This window comes from Pogona vitticeps, chromosome 2, assembly GCF_051106095.1.
Source record: "Pogona vitticeps strain Pit_001003342236 chromosome 2, PviZW2.1, whole genome shotgun sequence".
Taxonomy (NCBI): domain Eukaryota; kingdom Metazoa; phylum Chordata; class Lepidosauria; order Squamata; family Agamidae; genus Pogona; species Pogona vitticeps.
This window is the reverse complement of record NC_135784.1, coordinates 194,068,947-194,074,946: the sequence shown is the minus strand read 5'-3', so window position 1 is coordinate 194,074,946 and position 6,000 is coordinate 194,068,947. Positions and strand designations below refer to the sequence as shown.

General features: G+C 47.9%; 1 protein-coding gene across 10 annotated transcripts in view; it reads left to right on the top strand.

Moving 5' to 3' along the window:
- Positions 1-4,727: 4,727 nt before the first annotated feature.
- The window catches only part of LOC110091475 (rap1 GTPase-activating protein 1), a 68,757-nt gene continuing 67,484 nt past the window's right edge, over positions 4,728-6,000 (top strand). For 7 of the 10 annotated variants that reach the window (XR_013541313.1, XR_013541312.1, XM_078384758.1 and 4 more), the window contains exon 1: positions 4,824-4,871. The gene's annotated coding sequence lies outside the window, so the exon portion shown is untranslated. Of the gene's footprint in view, positions 4,872-6,000 lie in introns of all 10 variants that reach the window. The other 3 variants (XM_078384757.1, XM_078384753.1, XM_020815621.3) reach the window with 2 other exon arrangements.

Sequence of the window (6,000 nt, the reverse complement as noted above, 5' to 3'; positions counted from 1 at the left end):
GTGACGTGGTCTATGTTCCCAACCTTGACTGCAATATGCTCAGTGTGTCAAGTCTCGCGAAAAAGGGTTTTGATGTACATTTTTATGGTGAAAAATGCACAGTTGAAAAGGACAATGAAATATATTTGGAAGCTTATGAATCTAATGGCATATATAAAGTCAGTCTCTTAGATGAACAGGTGCAGATCAACACAGCGCAGACGGTGCAAGAAGAAGTGAGCAGCCTGGACCTGTGGCATCGCAGATTTGCTCATAGAGACACAAGTGCAATCCTGGAACTGCACAAAAGGAACCTGGTCAAAGGACTTGAGGTAAAGCCACATGACAGTAACAAGACATCCAGGTGCGTAAGTTGCCTTACAGAAAAAGGGGTCAGACCCTCATTTCATTCAAGTACTGAACAAAGAAGCACAAAAGTGTTAGACTTGATTCACACTGACTTATGTGGACCAATTAATGTACCATCGATGGGAGGCAACAGATATATTCTAATTTTTCTGGATGATTTTTCAAGGTACTGTGTCACCTACCTACTGAAGGACAAGAGTGAAACCCACAACCTTCTGAGGAAATACGTGGCCATGGTGAGCAACAAATTTGAAAGAATACCTAAGGCTTTTCAGTCAGATAATGGTGGTGAGTACATTTCAAACCACACACAGACATTCTTTGAGGAACAAGGTATCCTACACAGAAGGACTGTTCCATACACACCAGAACAAAATGGAGTAGCTGAGAGAAAACTAAGGTCTCTTCTGGAGATGACTAGATGCATGCTTGCAGATGCAGAGCTACCCACCAGGATGTGGGGTGAAGCTATTATAACTGCTACTTACCTTCAGAACAGACTACCAACAAAAGCTACCACAAAAACACCCTTTGAACTTTGGCATGGTAGAGTCCCAAACATCTCACACATTAGAGTTTTTGGAAGCATTGCATACTCTTACATTCCCAAAGAGAAAAGGCATAAGTTGGACTCTAGAACTGAACAAACAATTCTTATTGGGTATGATTCAGGTGTCAAGGGTTACAGAGTCATGAATCTGAGAACTGGTGAGGTCAGTACAAGGCACGTGGTTCACTTTGATGAACAAAGGAAGGCTGACAAGAGAGGGACTGTGCTAGACAACTCTGATGAACAGAATCAATACAGCCAACCTCTCCTAGACATACCTATCCCAGTGCCCTCACAAAACGAACCAGAGGAAGAGGAAGATGAGGATGAGATGAAGAATGAGAGCAGTACACCAACAGAAGGGGATACGGATGGAGCAGTTGACAACTCTGCAGAACCAGAGGATGGCACCACACTGCCAGAGGTTCCAGAACCAGAGGTCAGACGCTCATCACGGTCCAACAGAGGTGTGCCGCCGCTTCGTCTGTCCTACCTTGCAAGGGCGTCGCAGACAGATGAGCCAGCGACCTGGGAAGAAGTTGAACAAATGCCAGCACAAGAGGGAGCCAAATGGAAACAAGCTGCGAAAGAGGAGATAGAAGCCCTACACAAGAATGAAACATGGACATTGACAAAGTTACCAGCAGGAAAGAAAGCAATCGGATGCAAATGGGTATTCAAAGAGAAAAAGGGAGCAGATGGACAAGTGGAACGCTACAAAGCAAGATTAGTTGCCAAAGGATTTCTTCAAAAGTATGGAGAAGACTTTGATGAAACCTTTGCTCCAGTTGTGAAACACAGCACTATAAGAATGCTCCTGAGTATTGCAGCATCCAGACAGATGCTAGTCAAGCATCTAGATGTCAAAACTGCATTTCTTCATGGCGAAATTGAAGAAGACCTCTACATGCGACAACCACCGGGCTTCATTGACAAGAAGCACCCCGACTTTGTCTGCAAACTGAAGAAAGGCCTTTATGGACTGAAACAGGCAGCCAGAGCCTGGAATGAGAAGTTGAACAAAATGCTACTTCAGCAAGGCTTCACGCAAGGAAGAGCAGATCAGTGCCTGTATACTAGGAACAGGAATGGACACTACACATATATTCTAGCCTATGTTGATGACCTCATAGTAGCAACCCATGAAGAAGGGGAGTACAGAGGTATAGTACAGAATCTGAGCAAAGAGGTAGAAATAAAGGAGCTGGGAAATGCGACATATTATTTGGGTATTCAAATTGAGAAAGCAGCAGATGGCTCATATTTATTGAGTCAGAAACAAAAGATACTTGAACTGTTAGATATGCTAGGTATGCAGGATGCCCATGGTGCTGCTACACCAATGACTACAGATTTTTACAAAAGTAAAGAGAAAGGAGAACCTTTGCCCGACAATAACCAGTATAGAGCAGCTATAGGGAAGCTCTTATACTTGACAACTACTGCAAGACCTGATATTGCCACTGCAGTAGGAATATTGAGCAGAAAAGTCAGCTCACCGACACAGAGTGATTGGACAGCAGTAAAAAGAGTAGTTAGATACTTGAAAGGGACCATGGACTTTAAGCTAAGACTGCCAGCTAGTGACACCCCAAAACTTGTGGGAATGGTAGATTCGGACTGGGCTGAGGATCCAGAAGATCGTAAATCCACTAGTGGTTTCCTCTTTATGTATGGGGACGGTCCTATCTCATGGGGCAGTCGTAAACAGGATGTTGTAGCTTTGTCTTCCACAGAAGCAGAGTTCATTGCAGCGGCAGAAGCATGCAGAGAACTGCTATGGCTGGAGAAGCTGCTGACGGACTTCGAGATAGAAGGAGGAACACCGTTCCAGATGATGGAGGACAATCAAAGCTGCATCAGGCTATCGCATGCAGAAAAGATGAACGCGCGCACCAAGCACATTAGTGTGAGACATGAGTTAGCGCGAGACCTGGTCCAGAGGGGTACCATTCAGATGACCTACTGTCCGTCCATGGAGATGACAGCAGACATCCTGACAAAACCTCTACCAAGAGATCGCTTCCAGAACCTGCGAAGCATGATGGGACTTGTTGAAATTTAGCATGCTAGATTGAGAAGGGGTGTTGGATGGTCAAGCAATCTAGATGTAAATTTCAAAGGGGAAGGGCCTGCAACACAAACTAACTTGTTTGCTTGTTTGTTTACATGCTGACCAATTAGAGAGTTTGTTGTTCCCGGGTAGGGAGGCTCCACCCCTGTTTCCGGCCCTCCTGGCCATGAGGTGATTCAACCACCATTGTTGGTCACCATTCTTGCACACGCTCTTCACCTGGAAAGATGTAAAGGTTCCATGCCGGCCCACTGAGCCTGGAGACCCCTCCAGCCACGTGGGGCCAGAACAGAAGAACATTGTATTCGCTATTTTTATTCCTGTATCTACCTGAAACCTTCTAAATGCTTATCTTCGTGAGTACAATATAGATTTCTTTCTTTTATACAAAAAGGACTCCTGAGTGTTATTCTTGAGTGCTAGTGTTTGGTGAGGGGCGGGTACAAAGGGAAACTTCTAGCTAATTCTGCCTGAACCGGCTGGCACTTCCGCTGTGCATTTGTACTGGAATTCAGTACAGTACCAGAACTCGTAACATTCAGATCCTGAGATCATGAAGTTTGGGCCTGTCACAATTATCCCTACACATAAAATAGCCTTCATGTGAACTATTCCAAGCTTCTGTGAGGAGGCGCAGATGTGATCAAACAAGTGATTCAAATGGATTCTCCTCCTATCCGAGAGGGAAAAACCAAGGAATGATTGCCAATCTTCCTGTTCAGGAAGGAAACAAGAGACTCCCACCACTAGGCTCTTTTAGGGACGGACAGTATTGCACTTCTTGCTACCCCTCTGATGGGACAGAAGGATCTGGTTGCAAGGTTGGAGACGCCACTCAAGACGTCTGGTTTCCCAGGATTTACCACATCTGTTAGAAGGAGAGGACCAAGAGGTTTTTCCGCCAAAGGACCATGAATTAATTGGAACTTACTGCCAACTATACCTGCCCAGGATCAGAGCAGCATATCTGATTTCCTCCTACAAGCTATAATCTTTTGGCAGCCACCGGCAGAATTAGGCAAGGTCTACTGGTCATCTTCGACTGGACCATGTGATTCCTGCTGGTTGCTGGGACGATTACCCGTATTTAAACCGGAAGCTCCTGCTGGGAAAAGATCAGTTAATGTCCTTTTACAGCAGCCCTCCAGAGGTCGTGAGTATAGAAGTGATGCCTTAAATGTCTTAGCAATTCAGAAATCCCGAGTGACACAGTTTTTAGTATGCAATGCACAAACTAGATCTCAGGTGGCTGACATCCTTGGGCGACTGAGCCCAGATTATTTTATTTATTTTATTTATTTAATTTATATGCCGCCCACACTACCCAAAGGTCTCTGGGCGGCTTACAACATTTAAAATACAATAGAAATTCAGAACAATTACATTGCAATTAAAATATATATTAAAAATAGCCGTATTTACTGTTTCCCCCACCATTAAAATGAGGGGAGGAAGGAGAACTTTTAATTTGTGTTGCTTCCACCCACCTGAGGTGGCTGGCTGGCTGGTTTTCCCTTTGCAGCTCAGCCTCGCCCCCTTGTCTCTTTCCTCCTGGAAATCGCCCACCGACTCACCCCCTCCTTGCCTGCCTGCCTTTAACACCTCCTCGCCGGCAAGACCGCCGGCCCTGCCTTTTCCTTCTCTCGTCTGCAGGTGGAGGAGCAGCAGCAGCAGCGGCGGAAGGGGAGGAGAGGAGGGCACTGCAACCTACTTGAATAATTGATAGGCTGGGCTGCGAAGGAGGGGAGCCTGCAAATGCGGAGGAGCCGCCGGACGCCGGGCTCCCTGCGCTACCGCCGCCGCCGCCTCAGCTGAGCCACCACCGTCGCCGCCGCCGCCGCCGCCGCCGCCTTGGCCATCCGCTCGCCCCGACGCCGGCGATGAGAGAGCTGCGCGCAGGTAGGGGAGCTGGGCCGCCGCGTGGCGCCTCTCCCGCCGGGCTAATTAAGGAGGCGCGGGAAAAAAGGCAGCGGAGGGGAGGGGGCGAAAAGGCAACGGGTTAAGACGAATGTGAGGCTCCTGCGTGGAAGGAGGAGGAGGAGGAGGAGGAGGGAATGGGGAGAGGAAGAGAAGGCAGGCAGGCAAGAGTCGTCTACTCTACTGCACTGAGCCGCGGTTGGGCAATGGAGCCTCCCTCTTCGGAGGCAGTCTATCTGTTCCAAGGGCGGGTTGTTAAAGATGCTTTCAGGAAGCGTCTTTCTCTCGCGAACGAGCTGCAGAACGACCCCGACCCGGCATGGCCTGCCTTCTCGCCATCCTTCTGAGACGCCCTTCCCCCCCTCCATGTCCAGGGCGGAAGGATGTGGGTGGAAGGGATGAGCCAAAGGGAAGGGGACCGTCCAGCAAGGCTGTCACCTCCCTTTCCCAACCCCTTTTAAAAAAGAAGGAAGAAAGGGTTGCAGGCGGACGCGTAGCAGGCATAGCTGCCACCTCCCACTGCAGTGCAACTTCATGCCAGTTGGAAGTTGTACCTGTTGAATTGCTGCCTGCCATGCATGCCAGGGGTTGAAAGGTGCAATGTCATAAAGAACCGGCAACTTGATTGTACTGCTCAGGTTAGATAGTCAAGTGGGCGGCCAGCATCCTCCCTGACACCAGCTAGTAAAATACTGTATAATATCAGCTCAGCAGGATTTGTCAAGAGGAAAATAGAGAGGATTTCTAAACATATGTTTTTCTGGGCATATATGTTCAATGTGTTTTTCTTCTCACTGAGCAGATGTAACCGCTACCCCACTCTTGCCACCTCTGGGCAGAGGTAGGTGGGAATCAAAGGTCAGAGAGCACGCTGGCTTTTCAGGCAAAACAGCCCTGGAGTCTTCCTTGCTACAAATTAAGCACCACCTTTTGGAATTAGCCTGGAAACAAATGCGCAGCCAGGTCCCCCTGGCGAGTTATTTCGTTTGTGCCTGCTAGCAAGTGCTCTGTTGGGGTTGGAGGGTGCATCTTTGTGGTTCTTTTGGATCAGGGACATAGTTCAGTGTTTTCCAGCTGGCTCTCTAATGAGATAATGTATTTGGTGTTTTGG